Here is a 24,276-nt window from a genome sequence, read left to right as displayed (position 1 = left end):
GAGCTAAGAGGCAAAAATAGAATCCAAGTAACTTCTACCCAGACAGCTGAATGGTCAAGCTGGCGTTAGGTTTTTCCCAGAATTCATTACTGGCTATTCTTTACCATAAGAATGTTGATTCTGCTTAGGGCCTTGAAACTAAAGCTTCCTAAGACATTAGAGGATCTCTCATTGGCCAAGCCCTATAACAGGACACAGACACAAACACACGCCCCTACCTGAAAACCAAAACTCAGCATTTACCACAATCACATTGCAAATATAGTAAGTCACTATGCCCACTAAATAGCTAACATAAACACAGGCTCTATGCCTACCTACAATTATTGAATCTTAGTCTAAGGTAAGCTTCAAATCTATGTAAAAACCTTTTTGTCTCTGAAATATATTCTTAATTAGAAGCAAGAGACTTTATGGGAATTGCTACACAGATGCAACACAGACATTAGGTCTGTTTGTCCTTTCCTTATCCTAAACTGTGTTTAAAAACTTCACTTCAACCAACAGTGTTGGGAAAACCAGATATGCACATACAAAGGAACAAATTTGGACCTTTACTCTATACCATATACAAAAATTAACTCAAAATGAGTCAAAGACCTAAAATAAGACTTAGAACTATAAGACTTATAAGAAAACACACGGGAAATGCTCCAAGATACTGGATTTGGTAATGATTTCTTGGATATGACTCTAAGAGAACAGACAACAAAAGTGAAAACAGATAAGTTGGACAATATCAAAATTTAAAACTTCTGTGCATCAAAGGACATAATCAACAGAGTAAAAACGCAGCCTACAGAATAGGAGGAAATATTTGTAAATCATATATCTGATAAAGGGTTAATACCCAGAATATGTAAAGAACTCCTACAACTCAACAACAAAAAGACAAACGACCCAATTAGAACATGGGCAAAGGACTTGACTAAACATTTCTCCAAAGAGGATATACAAATGGCTAATGAGCATATGAAAGGATGTTTAATATCACTAATCATTATGGAAATGCAACTCAAAACCATGAGATATCACCTCACATACATCAGGATGGCTATTACCCAAAAAACAAACAAAGAAACTAAAACAAAACAAAACAAAAAAACAGCATGAATGAGGATCTAGAGAAACTGGAATGCTCATGTGCTACTGGTAGGAATATAAAATAGTGTAGCTGCTGTGGAAAACATGATGATCATTCTTCAAAATATTAAAAATAGAATTACCATGTGATCCAGCTATCCCACTTCTAGATATATACCCAAAATGGCTGAAAGCAGTGAGCCAAACAGATATTTACATACCCATGTACAAGTAGCATTATTCATAATAGCCAAAAGGTTGAAGCAACCCAAATGTCCATCAATGAATGACTGGATATATGAAATGTGGTGTGTACGTGTTTGTGTGTGTGTGATGTAATATTATTCAGCCTTAAAAAGGAAGGAAATTCTTATTTTATAGAATTTTTTTTCTGACAGAGAAATAACCCATCCGATGTGACTACTTGATTTCAGAAAAGAAACCATCTAAGTAACTTAAAAAAGAAAAAAAAAAAAGGAAGGAAATTCTAATACATGCTACAACATGGATTAACCTTGAGGACATTACTCTAAGTGAAATAAGCCTGTCACAGGAAGACAAATACTGTATGAATCCACTTCCACAAGGTATCTAGAACAGTTAAATTCATAGAGACAGAAAGTAGAATGGTGGTTACCAGGGGATGGAGGAGGGGAGAATGAGGAGTTGTTTAATGGGTAGAGAGTTTCAATTCTGTAAGATGAAAACATTCTGGAAATTGGTTGCACAATAATATGCTTATACTTAACAATACTGGAACTCTACACTTAAAAATGGTTAAAATGATAAATTTTGTATTGTGTATTTTAACACAACTTTTTAAGTATAAATAATGAAATATTTGCTTGAAATAGACAACTTATAAATCTATCATCACATTTTTATCTTACATAAAGTATACTATCTCAATATTAACATGCACAGAATGCTATAATATTGTCTATATCTTTGAAAGTAAAAGTATAGCCTGTTTGTAGAACTGAAAATATCTAAAAAATAACACACTTTATACACAAAGCTTATGTTCTGTAAAATTAATAACTTTATAGGAAGGATTACTAAAGAATGTACATGGTAATGAAAATAACATCCTACCAAAGTCAAGTACTTGATGTTAATACTCCCTTTCACTTGGGGGATCCAAAGAGCTTCATAAAATCTCAGAGCACTACAAAGAAAGGATTTCGTCTGTTTGAACCATAAATTGCACAGCAAAGCTTTCATCACAATATTTACTGAAAAATGCTGGACTGGATGCTAGCGTAGCATTGCACAGATTCCAGGGGCCTCTGATACCTACCCTCTTACTCTTTACCCTCCATCCGAATAAGATACCTGAGGTACGACTTACTGGCAAATTAAGAAGATATTTCATAAAACTTCGCATTTGGCATCTAGATGTCAAAAACAGATTTATCTATTTGCATCCAAGGAAAAATATACCCATTTTGAATTTAGACAGAAAATTCAAAGTACAGTTTTACTCAGTTACATTTTCAATTTGATCTAATAATAAGCTATATGAGAACATAACCCTGTGTCAAAACAGTACACTGAAAATACTGGCACTGTTTTATTCAAAGCAAAAATCAAGGTGATTGCAACACCTTTAAGTCCAAAAATGCAAAGGTTAGGTAGAAGCATGCTTTCGCTGCACTGGGGCTGTCAGTCTTGGGTGGTATATACTTGTAAAATGCAGATTCCCAAATCCTTCCTCCCAGCACTCCGATTCACATTCTCACACAGGGCATGTGGGCCTACTGATCTGAATTTTCAACGTACTTTTAACAAGCACTCTAACAACACTTTGAGAAACAATGCAAAACAAACCTCCAATAAGATGCAGATTACAGTGCCTTAGAGGTATACCTTACAAGGAAGTTAAATCTCATCTTTTTTTTTTTCTTTCAATCTTTATTGGTGTATAACAGCTTTACACTGTTGTGCCAGCTTCCACTGTACAACAAAGTGAATCAGCTGTATTTATACATATCTCCCCATATCCCCTCCCTCTTGAGACTTCCTCCCTATCCTATCACCCTAGGGCATCACCAATTATTGAGTTGATCTCCCTGTGTTATGCAGTCTTCCCACTAGCCATCTTTTTTACATTTGGTAGTGTATAAATGTCAATACTACTCTTTCACTTTGTCCCAGCTTCTCCTCTCCCCCCCCCGCCCCGCCCCATTTCCTCAAGTCTGTTCTCTGCCTCTGCGTCTTTATTCTTCCTCTGCCACTGAGTTCATCAGTACTATTTCTTTAGGTTCCGTTTATGTGTGTTAGCGCAAGGTATTTGTTTTTCTCTTCCTGACTTACTTCACACTGTATGACAGACTCTAGGTCCATCTACCTCACTACAAATAACTCAATTTCATTCCTTTTTATGGCTGAGTAATATTCCATTGTATATATGTGTCACATCTTCTTTATCCATTCACCTGTCAATGGACATTTAGGTTGCTTCCATGTCCTAGCTATTGTAAATAGTGCTACAATGAACATTGTGGTACATGTATTTTTTTGAATTATGGTTTCCTCTGGGTATATGCCCAGTAGTGGGATTGCTGGATCATATGGTAGTTCTATTTTCAGTTTTTTAAGGAAACCCCATACTGTTTTCCACAGTGGCTGTATCACTTTACAGTCCCACCAACAACAGTGCAAGAGGGTTCCCTCTTCTCCACACCTTCTCCAGCATTTATTGTTCCTAGATTTGTTTATGATGGCCATTCTGACCGGTGTGACATGATACCTCGTTGTGGCTTTGATTTGCATTTCCCGAATGATTAGTGATGTCGAGCACCTTTTCATGTTTGTTGGCCATCTGTATGTCTTCTTTCAGGAATCCTTTCTACACTATTGACAGACTGCTGACTGATCAATTTTAATAAGAAAGAATATCAATATTTACATACAAATAAATAGTATATGCGTCTCTAACTTTTTAGAACTTTCAATACAGTCTATAAGCCTTCAAACACATATACAAGTTATATAAAGAGAAACTGCCTTCATGACATTACTGCTCCTGATCAAAATTAGAACTCCGCAGATTCCATAGCTTTGAAGATGTTTACATTACTTTCCAAATACACTCTCAGAGGGTTGAGATTTGCCACCACAGAAAACAGGACTTTTAGATACATGTATGTGTGCACGGCTGAGTCGCTTTGCTGTGCACCTGAAACTATCACAACATTGTTAATTGGCTATATGCCAACATAAAATAAAAAGTTTTAAAGAAAGAAAATAGAATGTTTAGAAGAATGCTACCAGAGGATCTAGATGCAGTTTCCAAAGAAAAAATATTTGTTTATTTATTTATTAGAAAAAATGTTTAAATGTTTGAGGAGTGTAGCTGCTCAGATTGCTTTGAACAAGATAATGTTCCCCTCTGTGATCAGTGAATGTTGCCTGCCATTCCAGTAAACAAAGAATGTTGCTGCCATTCTGGTAAACAAGGACCAAGCCACAAGCCACTGCAGCCTCCCACCCCACCCCCACTGATGGTACACCCTGAGGGGAATTCAGGAGAGAGAAAAACAGGAAGCATTCTGTGCTTTGGATACTGGCCCTAGATAGTGGAGATGCATATCTAAGGAATAATTTCACTGAGCCCAGATTCTTGCATCTTCCCATACATGGAAAAGCACTAAAATCATTAACTTGCAATGTCTGTTTTTGTGATCAGCAGTTATCTTTTAATGTTCGACTACATGGTTTTTTTCCCAACCAAAAATACCTGTATATCCTAACTCCTCCTTTGCCTCTTTGGAGTAGCTCCTCAGAACTACTGAGAGGCTAATCTCCCGAGCTACAGTTCTCAGTAAGGTCCCTGAATAAAACTTAACTCAAACATTTTAGGTTATGCATCTTTCCTCTGTCAACACTCGGATGTGTAAATTCAAGCAGGCTTATTTTTTTCAGTTTATTACTGAACATTACTGAACACACATCAATAGTAATAAGAAAAGAAGACATTACCTGTGATTGCTCTCTTCACTAGGCTTCTGCTAGGTTGCGTTTGCTCACTTTACTCTATCCGAGGGGCAGAAAAGATTTCTCCAACGCTTGGCAATGCTGGCAACTCCCAGAAGAAAATTTTCCAAAATCTACAGAAAGGAACCAAAGAAAGACCCACAATCATGAATAAACCACAAAACCTCAATCTATTTTCCGCTAGGTTTTCTCCCCTCCCATTTACCACCATTTGTTGTGCATTCAGTGGGTTCTCCTCAGATTGCACTTATTATTAAAAAGAAGTCATAAGCCAAAAATGAATCTTTATTTAGACATCCGAAACCTAGCCAAAAATGAGAGACTCCCGCTGGGTAGCAGAAAGTAGAGAAGGATTCTTCTGTCTTCCAAGAGATAGTAAGTAATCATACACTTCTTTTAGAAGGGAAAAAAAAAAGTGACACTAAATAAATCCATATCCATGCATCAGTAGCATCATATTATGACAACAAAACATAAAACAGCAAACAGAGGACCACACATAACTTTCATAACCTACTTTTTTTTAAATGTGCAATACTCTCCAAATATTCCCTGATACCTCTAACCTATCCAAACAGTGACAGTTGAAAGTTCCGTTTTTTGCCATCCCACCGGCAAAGTCTACTTTGGTCTTAGACACATATCTCATACCATCAGGCCTAACTGGGAAGATAAGTTGCACAACACAAATGCATGGCTTAATCCCTATTGGACAATCAGGAAAACATGAGCTTAAAGAAGGCTGGGACGTTATCCCACCTAAGATAAATGGTACAGAGAACAGGTGTCCCAGGGAGCACAGCAAAGAGACTAAACCCCAAGCAGCCAGAGCACGAAAGGCAGACGTTAACACAAATGCTACACAAACCGCGAGAAGCTGCTATTTCAGATCAGAACAGGTGGAAGCTAGAGGAAATGACCAAGAAAAAACATGTTTTAAGAAAGCAATAAATAATACTACACTTAAATGTAAAGCATGGGAACCATTTAAATGCCCAATAACTGGGGAAGAAGAGTTAAGTAAATGTGACAAAATGACAAAATTTACTTAACCACAATTTTGTCGGCCATCAGAAAATCCTGAGTTTTAATAAGTGAGAAAACACCAGTTATTATATAAAGAAAAAAGAAAAAACAGAGTATAATATTGTAACTACGTATGATCACAACCACTTATGCAAAGCAAGAAACAAGAAGCAATTTGTTCTCATATAGTTAGAAGTACTGGTTATAAGTATTTCCCCAACTTAAGATGGGTTACGGTGAGTAATTCACGTCAGAGTCTAGTACAACAAACAGGTCTTTTCAAAATCTCTGTGTAACAAAGATGCACCACTCATTAACATAATTTTTCTGCAACAGTCCAGTATATTAAAGGATGGTTCCCTAGAAGTCACTGAAGAGGTTTTGTGTGTTTGACCTACAGACACCTCAAAGACTTAAAAAGTAATACCTTTTCGTATAACAAATGTTTCATGAAAGGGAAAAAGATGGAGGGAGAGACCTCAACGTGACCTAAATCTTCAAAACTGGGCACAGTTAATGCCTGGACACAGGAAGAGTGTGTTTGGGGGGGATGAGAAGCAAAGGATAACATTTCACATGCAAATAAATTCTTCATATTAAAATTTCGTCAGTAACTTCAAATCCGCCTTCTTCACTCTACTCAATTATTAAGCACCTGGGACCCTGCAGTATAATTCATAACCGAATCTCTGGGCGTTTACTCGCAAGCTGTTTTACAATGGCTTACAAGTAAGAGAATTCTACTTCTTCCAGAATGCCACATGAACTGTTTTACCATCATGTCCTGGAGAGAGAGAGGCTCTCCCGCTGCCTCTTAAGAATTACATATTGTTTCCAGATGCTTTTCAGGCGATTTCAAGCCTTTTCTCATTCTGTGACTCTCGAATTATGAAAGGGCATCTCTAACTCACGAGAAATACTGCTCCCACTTCAGTGTCCATTATCACACATTCTTCCCTTTCACTACATTGTAGGCACTCACACGTATGCTTTTACTTAGGTAATAATACATCCCTGTGTAACAGTAAGCGCTTTACTGAGAACCACTCATATTCTACCATCATGATTCCACCAGCAGCCACACTTTGGGACTTCAAAGGAAGCTGAGTCCCTTGACAGTAATGCACAGAATGACATCAAAAGCAAGGTTAAACGGAACTCAAGTAAACTGAATAGACTCTCTTAAAATTCACTGAGTCCCGGTAATTCTCTCATTGTCGTCTCATTTAAAAACAAAATATGCCTCCTGCTAAAAGGTGGGGGAAGTTGGCAGTTAACAATTCAGTCACACCCAAATCTCTGTCCAGGCAAGTGCTTTCCTTCTAACAAAACATTCTACCTCCACGTAATAAAATCAGATCCAGGCTCACAATCCTTCTCTGCAGTGGCTATGTCACATCCCTAATTTCAACAGAGGAACAAAATATAAACCTCATTTCCAGATGGCATAAATTCAGTGAATTCAGACCTCTACTGTGCTGAATGCATAAAGCTGCTAATAGGCAAGGAGGGCACAAAAAGCACAGCAAACCACCAAATAAACACTGTGCATGTTGTGGGCGGAGAGGGGGAGATAATTAATAGCCACATCACAGATTTCTCCCTATACCGGCGAAATGAATGCAGAGGGGCGTTTTTACAGGTGTGGATTTTTCCATAGCACTGGGTTAATTGACCTGTGTTATAATCAAGTGCTTTCCTGGAGAGTCATTAACAAATCAATCAATCAAGTACAAGTCTCGAACAAATCAACAAGTTTTCAAATACGTGGAGCTGACGATGAGCTAATTATTGAATAATTTCATTCTCCAAAAGAGCTGCACTGAGACAGGTTATATGGAAACTTGCAGAGGAGAACAAAACGTTCTACCGAGGCCCACAGTCTTCACTGATTCCACTTAAGCATGTTAATAATAACTCAAGAGTCTTAAAATGGATGGACCTAAACCCAATTCCTGAACTTTATAGATGATAAAAATAAAGCACAGGGAATCTCAATTCCTGAGATTTTACATTAATTACATAGATTCTCTTCTTCAACCAAGAAACGCAGTGTGATCTGGATGACTCTGGGAAGGGCCCAACCACGAAACTAATGAGTGAGCTGCAGCACATCACAGAGGAGGAAGAGCAGACAGAGAGAGACTACAGGCAACTCAAAAATGAATCAAGCATACTGGCTGATCAAAATGAATGACGAAGGTGAACAAAATCAAAATTTAAGTATTAAGTGATATTTCCTAATGCAACTACTCCTAAAATGTTCCTTAAAGAAAAACAGTAGTGGTCATTGTTGTTTTAGGTTCTGTATTCAAGCAAATTTGGAAAATGCTACCTTCTAAAACATCCCTCTTGAATATTCACTTAGTGGATTATGTGTATTTAGGCTCTAAGAAGGCCTATAGGAAAGAAGCCCACTTGGTTTTGTTTAAAATATATATGTTTCCCAATCTTATTTGACATCTTTGGTTTGCAGAACCTGTACTGACATCCTCCAAGAAGCACCCTTCAGGAAGCACATGTCGCATTGTTGATGAATAACATGCCACCCAGTAAGCAGCATTTATACTGAGACTGCCTTCCTCTTCCAGACCCAACTGTTAAAAATCAATTCTTGAGGTAAAGGACCCCTGTAATCACAGTGAAAATAGCCACCACCACCACCAAGTAATAAGTGCTAAGTGCAGGCACTGTGCTAAGTACAATATTTTTTTTTTTTTTGAGAAGGGGTAGGATGTAGTCAAATTCAAATTATACTTCCCAGAGCCTGTATCTATTCAAAAACAAGCAAAACATTTTTTAACAAATAAATAAACATATCATATACACTGTTCTGTACCTTGCATTTTTCACCAAACAACATATATTGGCAATGTTTCCAAAATGATACAGAAAGAGATTCACTAGTATTTTTTTTTAATTTATTTATTTATTATTTTTATTTATTTTTTGGCTGCATTGGGTCCTTGTTGCAATGCATGGGCTCCTCACTGTGGTGGCTTCTCCTGTGGAGCACGGGCTCCAGGCACACAGGCTTCAGTAGCTGTGGCACAGGGGCTCCATAGTTGTGGCTCGTGGGCTCTAGAGCACAGGCTCACTAGTTGTGGGCCATGGGCTTAGTTGCTCCGCGGCACGTGGGATCTTCCTGGAGCAGGGATCGAATCCATGTCCCCTGCATTGGCAGGCGGATTCTTAACCACTGCACCACCAGGGAAGTCCCTCACTGGGATTTTTTTTATGACTGCACAGTTTTCTAATGTACAGCAGCTGTAACACAATGTATTAATTCTGTCTCCCATGGATGAATATTTTGGTTGTTTCCAATCTTTAGCCATTTTATAAACACTACTACAATAAGTTTCTTTGTACATAAATCATTTTCTCATGCCTGTAATATGTATGTATATGTAGGGTACATGCATAGTATATGCGAATGTATGTATATCTAGAGGAATGTATTTGTATCTAGGATAAATTTCTAGAACTGGAGTTCCTAGTCAAAGAATATGAGATTTTTCATACTACAGGTTTTGCCAAAATGCCCACTAAAGAGACTATTGTTTTGCACTCATTCTTTCTACAGAGTAGGTTATACAACTTCTTAATCTTTGCCCTTCTAATAGTGATGAATGGTACCTCAGTATAGTTCTAATGCGTCTCTCTCTTAGAATGAGCAGAGTTAAGTATCTTCTTCATATGCTTAAAAGACACCGTTACTTCTCTTTCTGTAGACTATATATCCTTTGTCCATTTTTCTACTACGTTGTTGGACTTTTTCTTACAGATTTGTAGCAGCTCTTCATTGGGGAAATTAGTCCCTTTGTGATATGAGAAGCAAAAATTTTTCCTTCTGCTTCCCTTATACAGGATTTTTTCTGTTTTCTCATGCAATCAAGTTTATCAATACCTTTTATGGTTTTTGTCTTTTCTGTCTCACTTAGAAAGGCCATATGTACCCTAAGATTATAAAATAATTTTCCCTTGCTTTCTTCTATAATATACTTTATTTTTTAAATTTCCTTTTAATATAGATCAATTTTGGCTTAACACTTGAGATACTGTTCTAAACAGCTTTTTCTTTCTCCCCTCCAGATGGCCCCCTGGTTATCCCACCACTATTTATTGAACACAGCATCTTTCTCCAATTAACCTGAATGCCATCTTTTATCATATACTAAATATGATATTTGGTAACACGAAAGATTCAATTATTGTAGCCTTACAGTTTGTTTTAATCTCTTTTTCAGAATTGGCTAGTTATTCACGCTTATTTATTTTTCCATGTGAGCACAGAACAAAGTCGTTTAGCGCCTGCCCCGCCCCCCCCAATCCTGTTGTTATATTTATTGGAATCACATTAAACATACACATTACTTTAAGGAGAACTGGCATCTCTAGACCCAAGAATACAACAGGCCTTCTCATATCTTTTTTGTACCCCTCAGGAACATTTTTAAATGCCTTCACACATAGCATACATATTTCTTAAGTTTACTCAGGTATTTTATCCTTTTTTATGGTAATTGTTTTTTCTTCCACTATATTCAAACTAGTTGCTAGGATATATGAAAGCTATGAACACTGACATATTATTTTGGTATCCAGGCATGTTTATAAATTACCTTAGTCTTTATAATTAGTTTTTCATTTGATTCTCTTGGGTATTCTAGTCATATATTCCCATCATTTCCAAATAAATGATGGGAATATATGACTAGTTTTTATACCTGTATAACTTTATTTTCTTTCTGTTGTCCACCCACATTAACTTGTGATTCCAAAACACCATTAATAAAGACTGAAAACAGTGAACATCCTTATTTTGTTTCTGGCTTTAATGGTCTCAAATTTCCTATTAAGCCTGAGATGGTTTTAGATTGAGAAGGACATATATTACTAAGAATATTTTCCTACTATATTTTAAGGGGTTTTTAAAAAAAATCAATAATGATAGTAAATTTCATCAGATGCCTTTTCTATAAAAATGATCATGAGTTTTTTCTATTTATATTTAACAAGATGATGAATGTCTTTAATAAATTTCATAATACAGAACCCTCCTGCAATTCCTAAAAAAATCCTCACTGTTACGGCATAGTGTTCTTCTAATGTGTGCAAAGCGCACATCAAACATCATCTCACTCCATCCTCTAAGCAGACCCATAAGGTGTGCACTGGAGCCCTGTGTGGGCCCTCACCCTTGTACCCCCGCTCTCCTCACTGCTCCCCCTTCAGGACTGTGCAGTGCCTGCCAGACCTGCTGTTCCCCGAGATCCTCTAACCCCAGATATCCTCATATATCCTTCCTCTCTCCACGTACATCTCTGCCGACATGGCACCTCCACACAGAGGCCCTCCCTGTCTACTGTCTACCCCACGTGAAACAGACAGGAACCACCGTCCAATCCTGTCACTTATTCCCTGACCGTGTTCTATTTTTGTAGCAACTGTCACCATCTAATATATATTATATTTCACTTCTAATAATGGAGCATACATTAAGAGCAAGAGTTTCGTCTGCTTCTGCTCACTTTCCAGCACCAAGGATAGGCCTCACACACAGAAATTACTTAATATTTGTTGAATGAGGGAATGAATGAATGAATGAACACTCATTTATAGACAAGAAAGCTGAAGCTTAAAGAAATGAAGTAAAATCATGTAGCGGCAGAGCTGGGACTGAAACCCAGGTCAAACTTCCAATTCCCCAACCTAAACCCTTAAAACCAAATAACAGGTGATTTTAGGCCACAGAAAATGCTCATATAGCTTATGAATACTAAAGTGCAAGTTAGTGACTCCATTGAAACTAGATGGCCCTGTACAAGGTAAGCAAAAAAATCAGAAGATGGCCTCCAAATTCTGGTTTTAGAGCCCAAAGAGATAATCTCCAACCCTATACTCATCCAACAGTAGCCATTCATGGTTACTGAAACCTGGAATGTGCCTTCTATACTAAGGGACTGAAAGTTTAATTCTATTTCATTTTAATTAACTTAAATCTACAAGCCAATACTGGTATGAATCTACTTTTTCTTTCTTTTTTTTTTTTAACAGCAGTATTATTTTTAATAGTCCAAAACAGAAAACAAACCAAATATCCTTCAGTGGTGGAATGGATAAACAGTGGTATATTTATACAATGGAATACCCTACAGCAATGAAGATGAATGAACTACAGCTGCATTCAACAACGCCCTTGACTCTCACTAACATAATGTTGGGGAGAAAAAAAAAAAGCCACAAAAAGATTATGGTGAATGTACTTCTTCAACTGTACATTTTACGAAACCTCAATGGAGATCAAGCATTTCCAGTAAGAAGTGGGCAGCCAATTGGAGAGGTACTGTAAATATAAAATCCTCACCCTTTGGATTCAAAGACTGAGTAACAAAAAAGAACATAAAATATCTCATTAATAATATGTTCACACTGATTACATGTTGGAAAAATAACATTTTGGATAGATGGGATGAAATAAAATAAATTATTAATTTTTTTTAAAAAAGAAGATGGCCTCCAAAGAAGTCCCTGGAAAACATGGGCATCATATTAAGGCAGCTCTCCTCTCTCAACACCCACGAGACTAACAGCAAGCATCATGAAGCTCTGACCTTCATCCACATGTGTCCTTGGGTATCCAGAAGATTAAACTGGATGCTTCAAGGCCAAATGGCCATTAAACATGTGTTTCCTACCGGCACTGGCAGACATGACGACTAGAAGCACACTACCCCAGGGACTAGCCATATTATGGCCTGTACGGCCACCAGGGACCTGGCTTTGAAAAATTATTTGCTCCTTCAAAGCCTAAGACTCTTTCTGGGTTTCAACAGAGTAATTTACAATTAAATATTGTTCACACTCTTTCCCTCTTCTATCATTGGCATACTTTCTTGAACCAATTTTAGGCTAAAAACAAAATTTCACAAATCATTTCTGACATTAAACAGTATCTTTAACTTTTTCAGAATTCAATCAAACCCTGTATTTTAAAACTGTGGGGCTGATCCAACATTGCAATGTGTCACATTTAATTCCATCAGTGTAAAATGTAATGAGCAAAGATTTGAGCTAGTGAGGCATAACTAAATGTTTTGAACCTATGAATTGAAAAAGCAAGGCTCATTTATGTTATTTCTAAATAGTAAATAAAATCATTTTCCAACATCTCACTATCAAATCACAGTAATTTTTCTACCAGCACCCACTTGAGGAATGCTACAAAAGGACTTTTCTAACAGTTCGTTTTATTGTCGCTCATAACCTTCTAAATATTTCTCCACTGGCTTCTATTCAAAGGTAAATGGAAGGCAGTAAAATTTATGGAAAATGTATTCAACTGCTTAAAATACATCAACCAAAAGAAAAAAGATTTTAAGGCTATATTATGAGTTGTGAAATTATATCTCCTTCGCCTAGTCTCCAGTTTCAATTGATAGGTGACAAAACCCACAGTCTGGTCAAGTTCCCAGTCCCCTCCTATACAGAGTCCAGCTCTCCCATCTCAAACTCTCACCTTGGTCAAGGCCAGAGTAAACACCTGTCCTTCACATTTTTACACAACAAGGTCGCTTCGCATGCAACCAATACAAGCTCTCACAGCAGGGAGGAAGCAAATTCCAGTGCACGGGACAAATTCCCACTCTCTTAACCCAGTCTGTTGACTGTTCCCTGACTTCCTCAGCTGTCAAGATAGTGAAGGGAGGAAAAGGACCTTTCTGTAAAACTGTAAAGTGTAACCAGATAAGAGTGCCCTTTAAGCAATTCACACAGAGAAAGGTAACACAAAACTCTGGTGAACGTTAAAATTTAGCTATAAAAATTATATTCTAGCACTTGACCAATGTGTTACAAGATTTTAATAAAATAAGATTATTAAAGTGAAGTCAACTGAAGTCAATTCATACATCTCAAGGGCCAAGGAAGAGATTTTAAAGAAGGATTTGTTTTAAGTAATATTTCAAAGATGCCATACTTTGTAAAATTAAGAAGAAAATGACAATTGTATCAGTTTAGAAATGGCTTGAGATAGGGAAGTGAGGGAGTCTAAAAAGCATAACTATTTTAAAAGGAGACTAAAGTCCTTAAATTAAAAAAAATTAGTATTGAGCAAAATTCACCTTAATAAAACAGCTTAATATAAGAAAACAATTTACTCATTAGCATAATACTGTTTCGTTTTATTTAGTCCTTTCTCTAGGAATTCTAGAGATCTCTATAAATACTGTCCACTTAATCCTTCATTTACCAGTATTAAAGGAAAAGGCACTGCTATTACCATTTGCAACATGAAAGAGATTTTTTTTTTCCTTCAGATCGTTATTAGAGTATAATTGCTTTACAATGTTGTGTTAGTTTCTGCTGTACAACAAAGTGAATCAGCTGTATTTTTCCACATATCCCCTCCCTGTTGAGCTTGCCTTCCTCCCTCCCTATCCCACCCCTCTAGGTCATCACCAAGCATCAAGTAGATCTCCCTGTGCTATGCAGCAGCTTCCCACTACATTTGGAGTGTATATATGTCAATGCTACTCTTTCACTTTGTCCCAGGTTCCCCTTCACCCACTGTGTCCTCAAGTCCATTCTCTATGTCTGCATCTTTATTCTTGCCCTGCCACTAGGTTCATCAGTACCGTTTTTTTAGATTGCATATATATGCATTAGCATGCAAGAGATTGAAGTAACAAAAAAAGAAAAGAAAAAAAAAGAGAGATGAAGCTTCAGGATACTTCAAAGCAAAGAATACAGGATGTACACTTTTTTTGGCTTGGGTTTTTTTTTTAAGGCAATGGGGGTGAAACAGACAATAAAAAATGAAAATATATGCCATACAGTTAAGGCTTAAGTAAGTAAACAGACCTGGAGTTTATTGGCCAACAGTCTTGCCACAGACTTGCAGGAACTATACACTTGGCAGAATCCCAGTTTATACTCCAACATTTGAAAATACCTTTTTTATATCAAGCATATATCTTATAATTCTAACAAAAAGGCTAGCATCAGGCATCACCACTTCCATTTCCATCTTTGAATCTTTGAAGCAAGAAATATTGAGAAGCATGAAGTAGCTGACAAAATTCCAACTTTTGTATGAAATCTCTAACAGAAAACACTAAGACAAGGAAGTGAGACAAGTTGCTGCAAAAAAATAGAGCAAGAGGAAAAGATCCGCCATTTTCAGAGGTGGGCTCATAAAGGAGAGTGAGAAGTCGTTTGCAATCACAGGGCACCTTGTACATGTCTCTACTAACATCTGTTTATGCTTTTATCCCCCTAGGAGGCCGTGATCTCCTTCAAGGCAAGGACCTGGCTTTATATCATCCTGGCATATCAGCCACTGAATTCAAATAAATGAACCAAGTGTTAAGTCAATTAACCTTCCTTAAATTCTCTTGACAAAAAATATTCAGGGCATTTGTGTTATGTAAATTTCATCTCAATTAATACAAAGGTACCAAAAGAAAATCATGGCCTGAACACATGTTAAAAGCCAAATGGCAAGAAAAGTGCTTTTTAAAATTACTGAGGCAGGGGAAGCTGAGACGAAGTGAGAGAGCAGCATAGACACATATATACTACCAACTGTAAAATAGAGAGCCAGTGGGAAGTTGCTGTATAACAAAGGGAGTTCAACTCGAGGATGGATGATGCCTTAGAGGACTAGGAAGGGGAGGGTGGGGGGGAGTCAAGGGAGGGAGGGAATACAGGGATATGTGTATAAATACAGATGATTGAACTTGGTGTACCTCAAAAACTGGTACAAGAGTGTAATGCAATTATATTCCAATTAAAAAAATAAAATAAAATAAAATAAAAAATAAAAAATAAATAAAATTACTGAGGCACAAGTATTTTGAAGTCAGATCATGAGTCACTGGACTCTAACATAAGGATAACACGGTTTACAATAAACAATAAGCCACATAATCACACAGGTATTTCCTAACCCAAAATATGTCCAGAGTCCTCAACTGTCCAGACAGGTGAACACACAATCTTAAAACACCCATTAACTTTTGTATGGTTTCCGGGACAGCTGACTGACATGCTGTTGAAACTTATTTACTTTCTTAATTTAGAGGCAAACAGTTTCTATAATACTAGGTTCCATTGCAGGAAGCATGGATTCAGAGTTCTGGGGTTTTTTCCTTATGGGAAAAAATACACTAAAGTGTTTTTCAAAAGGACGATACCAGAAGATATTCAGAGTTAAAAGGAACTTGAACTTTGGGGAAAGGCGGAGGCCTGCCTTGCTTTCAGGCTCCATTCTCGCCTCAGGTATTTGAATCTATTCTGCTTCTTCCAAGAAAGGGAAAGACCACCGCATGAGTTGGGACACTGACTGGTACATGGTCCCAGAGCTCCTGACCAAGCACCTGCCCCTCATCTCTCTTAATCTCCTCTGCACCTGCAACCACTGATTCCCCTGAGATTGAAACAACAAAAAACTCACGCAAGTAAATATGTGATCTTCGGCCTTGAGCTCTGACTTTGAAAGGTCAACTCCACACCAGCCAGCATTTGAGGCAATAAGCTAACATCATGACACTGTCTTCTCCCCACAAATTAAAATCCTGGAGCAAAAAGGCAATGTGGCCACAGGCCAAAGAAGAAAACAGAAACTTCAGCAGAAGAATGCAGAGGGCAAAGTTATTATGAATTATCCAGTCTAAACTCCTAATTCTACGCAGCAAAAGTGTCCTAAGAGGGAAGTTTGTGGCAATACAAGCTTACCTCAGGAAAGAAGAAAAATCTCAAACAACCTAACCTTACACTTAAAGCAACTAGAGAAAGAAGAACAAATAAAACCCAAAGTTAGTAGAAGGAAAGAATGCATAAAGATCAGAGCACAAATAAATGAAATAGAGACAAAAAAAAGCAACAGAAAAGATCAATGAAACTAAAAGCTGGTTCTATGAAAAGATAAACAAAATGAATAAACCTTTAGCCAGATTCATCAAGAAAAAAAGGGAGAGGGCTCAAATCAATAAAATCAAAAGTGAAAAAGAGGAGTTAAAACAGACCACTGAAATACATCATAAGAGACTACTACAAGCAACTATACAGCAATGAAATAGACAACCTAGAAGAAATGGACAAATTCTTAGAAAGGTACAGTCACCTAAGACTGAACCAGAAAGAAATAAAAAATAAGAACAGACCAATGACCAGTACTGAAATTGAATCAGTAATTTAAAAACTCTGAACAAACAAAAGTCCAGGACCAGATGGCTTCATAGGTGAATTCTATCAAACCTTTACAGAAGAGTTAACGCCCATCCTTCTGAAACTACTCCAAAAAACTGCAGAGGAAGGAGCATTTCTGAACTCATTCTGTGAGGCCAGCATCACCCTAATACCAAAACCAGACAAAGATATCACAAGAAACTAACAAGTCAATATCACTGATGAACATAGACACAAAATTCCTTAACAAAATACTAGCAAACCAAATCCAACAATACATTAAAAGGATCATACACTATGATGAAGTGGGACTTATCCCAGGAATGCAAGGAATTTTCAATATCTGTCAATCAGCCAATGTGATACACCACATCAACAAACTGAAGAATAAAAACCATATGATCATCTCAATAGATGCAGAAAAAGCTTTTGACAAAATTCAACACCCATTTATGACAAAAACTCTCCATAAAGTGGGCAAAGAGGGAACATACTTCAACATAATAAAGTCTATATATGACAAACCCACAGCTAACATCATACTCAACAGTGAAAAGCTGAAAGCATTTCCTCTAGGATCAGGAATAAGACAAGGATATCCACTCTCATCACTTTTATTCAACACAGTTTTGTAAGTCCTGCCACAGCAATCAAAGAAGAAAATGAAATAAAAGGAATCAAAATTGGAAAGGAAAAAGTAAAACTGTTAGTGTCTGCAGATGACATGATGCTATACATAGGAAATCCTAAAGGTACCACCAAAAAACTATTAGAGCTCATCAATGAATCTGGTAAAGTTGCAGGATACAAAATTAACATACAGAAATCTGTTTCATTTCTATACACTAATACCAGAAAGAGAAATTAAGGAAACGATCTCACTTACCATCACATCAAAAGGTAGGAATAAGCCTACCTAAGGAGGTAAAAGACCTGTATTCTGAAAACTATAAGTCACTGATGAAAGAAATTGAAGACCACACAAACAGCTGGAAAGATATACCATGTTCTTGGACTGGAAACATCAATAGTGTTACAATGACTATACTACTCAAGGCAATCTATAGGTTCAATGCAATCCTTATCAAATTACCAGTGGCATTTTTCACAGAACTGGAACAAAAAACTTTTTAATTTGTATGGAAACACAAAGACCTCAAATAGCCAAAATAATCTTGAGAAAGAAGAATGGAGCTGGAGGAACCACACTCCCTGACTTCAGATATACTACAAAGCCACAGTAATCCAAACAGTATGGGGACTTCCCTGGTGGTCCAGTGGTTAAGAATCTGCACTCCCAGTGCAGGGGGCCCAGGTTTGATCCCTGGTAAGGGAACTAGATCGCAACTAAAGAACCTGCATGCTGCAACTAAAAGATCCCACACACTACAACAAAGATCCCGTATGTGGCAATAAAGATCCCACATGCTGCAATTAAGACCTGGCGCAGCCAAATAAATAAATATTAAAAAAAAAAAAAAAAACTGTATGGTACTGGCACCAAAAAAAGACATAAAGTTCAATGGAACAGGATGGAAAGCCCAGAAATAAACCCACCCACTTATGGTCAATTATTCTATAACAAAGGAGGCAAGAATATACAATAGAGAAAAAGACAGTCTCTTCAATAAGAGGTGCTGAGAAAACTGGACAGCCACATGTCAAAGAATGAAATGTTTTGTATATGGTATTAGAGAATGTTCTAAACTCAAAATGGATTAAAGAACTAAATGTAAGACCAGATACTACAGAACTGCTAGAAGAAAACATAGGCAGAATACTTTGACATAAACCACAGCAACATTTTTTTTGATCCACCCCCTAGAGTAATGGAAACAAAAACAAAAATAAACAAATGGGACCTAATTAAACTTAAAAGCCTTTGCACAGCAAAGGAAACCATAAACAAAAAGACAACCTACAGGATGGGAGAAGATATTTGCAAATGATGCCATGGACATGGGCTTAATTTCCAAAATACATAAACAGCTCAAACAACTCAACAACAACAGCAATCAAAAAATGGGCAGAAGACCTAAATAGACATTTCTTCAAAGCAGACATAACAGATGGCCAACAGGCACATGAAAAGATGCTCAACATTGCTAATTATTAGAGAAATGTAAATCAAAACCACAATGAGGTATCACTTCACACAGGTCAGAATGGCCATCATCAAAAAGTCTACAAACAATAAATGTTAGCGAGTGTGTGGCAAAAAGGGAACCCTCACACACTGTTGGTGGGAATGTAAATGGGTACAGCCACTATGGAGAACAGTATGGAGGTTCCTTTAAAAACTAAAAATAGAACTACCATATAATCCAGCAATTCCACCCTGGAGCATATATCAGGAGAAAACTCTAACTCAAAAAGATACATGCACCCCAATGTTCATAGCAGCACTACTACAATAGCCAAGACATGGTATACATATACAATGGAATATTATTCAGCCATAAAAAAACAATGAAATAATGCCATTTGCAGCAACATGGATGGACCTAGAGATTATCATATTAAGTGAAGTAAGTCAGGGAAAGACAAATATCATATAATATCACTTTTATGTGGAATCTAAAAAATGATACAAATGAACTTATTTACAAAATAGAAATAGACTCACAGACATAGAAAACAAACTTATGGTTACCAAACGGGAAGTAGGAGAGGGATAAATTAGGAGTTTGGGATTAGAGATAGACTACCATTTATAAAATAGATAAAATGACAAGGACCTACTGTATAGCACAAAGAACTATATTCAATATCTTGTAATAATCTATCCATATTATGGAAAAGAATCTGAAAAAGAATATATATATAAAACTAAATCACTTTGCTGTACACCTGAAATCAACTATACTTCAATAAAAAATAAAAATTAAAAAATTAACCATAAAAATGAAAATATAAAAGAAGCACTGAATTTGAAATGTCTCAACCAGCTTTTGAGTCCTGGCTCTGCTGAATAACTCTGGAAGATATACATAATCTGCTGTTCATCTGTAAAATGGGGATGGTCACACCCACCTCAATTGTTTAAAAATGGCACAGTGCATGTGAAAGCTTTTTGCATCTGTGAACTGCTCTTCAAATGTGAAATTGTATTATTAGTGCACATACAGCAGCCACATTTCATCTTACCTAAATAATGCCAAGTACCAAGGGACTGCCTTGTATTAATGTCATCCTGGAGTGTCTTTTTTCTGGCTTGTATGGTGTGTAATTTATAAAAATATCGAATCAGTATGTTGTACACCTGAAAATAATATAACATTGTAAGTCAACTACCCTTCAAAAAGGGTAGTTTTAAAGTAAAAAAGGAAAGAATAAATAACATAGAAGGAACCTAAAATAAAACTCCTAATTCTGACGCCAATGGCTTGAAGAATTAAGAGCTTTCACATGATCCATCAGGTTAGACTAAATAGACTGTAAGAAGGCATGGGAGGATTTTCTCTTTATTCCCATTACTATTCAATAAATCACAGATGTACAAACCCTAAAATTTATACAGATATTTTATATTTCCCCCCAAAAAGTCTAAATGACATTAATATGTATATTCTTGATAGGAATATGGAGTCACTTGCTTGAAGTTAATTTTCATAATAGAACCTCTGACTTGACAGAATCACCACCCCACTCTCTAATGCCTTGTCTACCCATCCAATGCCAGGGAAGTGAAACAAATGACTGACATCTTGATGTCCTTTTCAGTGACCCCACTGAAGTGAAAGCATAATTCAAGTTAGAACAAGAATCTTTAAAAGATGTGTTCTAAGCACAAATATTCCTTTCGGAAAATGTGCTAGCCCCAAAGCCCTCAGCACAGACACCTTCTATAAGTCAGTCAGCCTTAACCCCTAGAATCTCAGTACTGCCTGAATCATGACACAATGCATTTGCAAAATCAAAGTAAATTAAATACCCACATAGACAGCTCTCTTTTCTACACAATTAGACAAAAAGCACAAGCAGAATAAGTGAGGCACTGACCTCTGGCTTGAACACAAATGGAATTACCCTAGCACACATTACTTAAAAATGCAAGGCAGAGTCTCAAGTTGTCACTTGGAGAAATCGTTGTTCTTTTATGATGAGAATTCATTTATGAGAAGCTCTTAGCACCGTTTTCCCCTTAACCTTCTCAATTTATCTTACATTTGCTACTCTTCCACAGCGAACTTTTATGTGCAATTTTAAGGCTGTACAATCTAAGTTACAAGGGCACTAGTCTTTGAAACCCAGAGAACAATCTAATGAAAATGAGGTGATGCTACCAGCTGCCAATGACTTGCCTTCTCCTGACCCAACACGCTGAAAAATATGACTGGGTAGGATTTTCTATGATCCTTGTGGAGAACGGGAAGAGGGGCTGGGGCTACCTTTTACTTGACTGTGAAGTGGGGAGATTATATCCATAAAATTTTGTTTCATAATTGCTAAAATGAGGAAGAGCCAAAAAGAAATCCACAGTTTTAACACAATCCATTCCCTTTGGAAAGGAAATGATGTTAGGTGCAAGATGAACAATCGGCCCTTTATCCACAATGAACTTCTGAGATTTCTCTAGGCACCATCCAAGTGTATTTAGAAGTTACCAGAGCATGAGCTTAGCGGGGTATCCAACGCTTTCAGATGACAGTAAACCTAGCGATATTTCATGCTTTCCTCTCAGCTTCAGTGTCATCAGCGGAAACAGGGATAACAGCCCTCCTACTCTGTATGCCTCACAGGGTTAAAGTTTTTTAAAGAAACTATACTTGAAACTACTGGACAAGCAGAACCAGTCCTACTCTACCTGTGTATACAGCACATCTGAGGAGCCCACATGGCAGGCTGAAGTATGGCTGCCAATCCCACAAAAGGTCTTCCACCCCAAACAGCTGCAAATCTTATGAGGATTTCTTAAAACTTTTATCCAAAAACAGCTAATGCAGTAGTTAATCAGCTTTTTGGGGGGAGTTGGGGAGGGCACACAGAACCTTTCCAGAACTTGAAGGAAACAACGGACGCTCCACCCACAAAAAGTCATATCCGTACACACAAGCGAAGCTTATTTGTCTGATAGCAGGGTCGGTTCTTGGATCTCCGATTAGGAACCCCCAGCTACAGGCTGTTGAAGGACTGCCTAGTTAATCAGACACAAGAGAAAAGGAACAGGTTTATACTGCTAGCGCGGGTAAGATGACAGCTACCTAAGTGCTGCACTTAGCAAATCCTCCATCACACCCTCACTGCAGACAGCAAGCTGAAAGGGCCGCGATTTGGAGTTTCCTCAGCAGTGTTCAGACAAATGAGGCCCTGGCTGGTCAAGCAGAAAATCACTTCGTTTCACAAACAACTAAGCTTCCAACTAACACCTGGAAAAAAAAAATTGTGTTCATGTACATCCAATGGCTGCTTCAGAATTTCCACATAAAAGGGACCAAGGGGTGGTAACCCAGTGGGAAGTCAGAGCTAGGGTGTTTGTTTTGAAGATGAAGTTGTTTAAGACTTCACGTAAGACTGAGAAAACATCCAGTTTCCATAGCACAGCAAGAGGAGTGCTTACAGGATGGGGAAACTGGGGGAGAAACAGCGTTACAACACCCCCAAGACAACCCTTCGCACCGCCACTGTGTTCTTCAACACCGGTGGTTCTCAAATTTTAACGTGCAGCAGAATCACACAAAAGGTTTGTTAAATACAAGTTTCTGGGCTCCACCCTCGAGGTTTCTGATTCAGCAGGTCTGGGTAGAGGCCAAGAAATTGCATTCTAACAAGTTTTAGGAGCTGCTGGGGCTGCTGGTCCGGGGACCACACCTTGAAATCACTGATATATAAAATTAGAACCGTTCCCATGAAGGACATCCCAGCTGCTTAAGCATATTCATAGTCTCATTCAGATGCAATACTCACCATTATATTAAAAAAAAACAAAAGTACTACTCATCCTTCAGGTCAGCTTCTTCTTACCTGCGGTACTTAATGGCGCACATTGGCTGGGCTGAAGGTTCACAACACACAATAAACTTCTTGATGACTACTGAGTGTCTATAGGTAATTCACACTAAGATAAATGCAGAGGATGAACTTTGAGCTATTCGGTTTTTAAATTTTGTCCTCAGGAAGTAATAAACAGCAAGTTGGCGCCAGGAAGATCCACTCAAGACTTAGCAAAACACCCATCACTCCAGAGCTGTAGTTTTCAAGCTAAGCTCCACCGAGGCCCAGATGTCATATCCCAATACCTCCAGGGCTGCGGTGGGAAGGGAGCAGAGAGATAATAGCGGCTTTTGGCCTCCCATTTCCATCCCTCTCTGAACTAGAACTTCAGCTTTTCTCTCATTTATATACAGGCCTAAATTAGTGGTTTTACTGTCCCTTTGAAGGAAGGCAAAGTTTAAAGTACACTAGATTTAATTACCTCTAAGAGTCCTTTCATTTCTGTGATTCTATTATAACACAACAAAGAGTGAGCAGCACATTACAAAAATAAAAGTATCAAACTGGCCCAGGAGGCTGAAAAAAGCTAAAAATAGCATCCAAATGAGCACTTAGCAGTCAGATAACATTTGTGTCTGGTATGAAGGTCTGGGTGCCATACAGAGGAGCTTCCAAACTCACTGAGGGCAGCAACTGAACCTCTATAAATGGAATTTTTTAAAAAATGCAAACTCTAGTGATGATCATCTCAATTTAAACTTGCCCTGTCAAGCAGACACCTTGCCGAAACCAGGGTCTTCTCAGTAAGTGCTGTGGTGCTGCTGTGAGAGACAGAGCAAGAAGCCACATGCTCAGGACAGTCCTGGACAAGACCACCTACTAAACTGGCTCAACTTATGACACTTGCTTCCAGGCAAGTTGTTTGTAAAGTATTAGGATCACTGCCACAGTCCACAACTGGACCACAGCCGGAAAGACAGAACAAAGCACAGCAAGAGCGGGTGGGAAAGATGGTTGGGGGGAGAAGGAGATATCTTCTATTAT

At 37.7% G+C, this 24,276-nt stretch overlaps 1 protein-coding gene across 9 annotated transcripts in view; it reads right to left on the bottom strand.

Annotated features, from left to right (window-relative positions):
* FHIP1A (FHF complex subunit HOOK interacting protein 1A) overlaps positions 1 to 24,276 on the bottom strand; it is a 256,905-nt gene that overhangs the window by 188,888 nt on the left and 43,741 nt on the right. For 8 of the 9 annotated variants that reach the window (XM_057726601.1, XM_057726589.1, XM_057726600.1 and 5 more), the window contains exon 2: positions 5,068 to 5,195. The gene's annotated coding sequence lies outside the window, so the exon portion shown is untranslated. Of the gene's footprint in view, positions 1 to 5,067; positions 5,196 to 20,445; positions 20,561 to 24,276 lie in introns of all 9 variants that reach the window. The other variant, XM_057726592.1, reaches the window with a different exon arrangement.

Source organism: Hippopotamus amphibius, chromosome 3 (genome assembly GCF_030028045.1).
Source record: "Hippopotamus amphibius kiboko isolate mHipAmp2 chromosome 3, mHipAmp2.hap2, whole genome shotgun sequence".
In the NCBI taxonomy this organism is placed as follows: domain Eukaryota; kingdom Metazoa; phylum Chordata; class Mammalia; order Artiodactyla; family Hippopotamidae; genus Hippopotamus; species Hippopotamus amphibius.
Note: the sequence above shows the minus strand (reverse complement) of the source record. Positions and strands in the feature narration are given on the sequence as shown.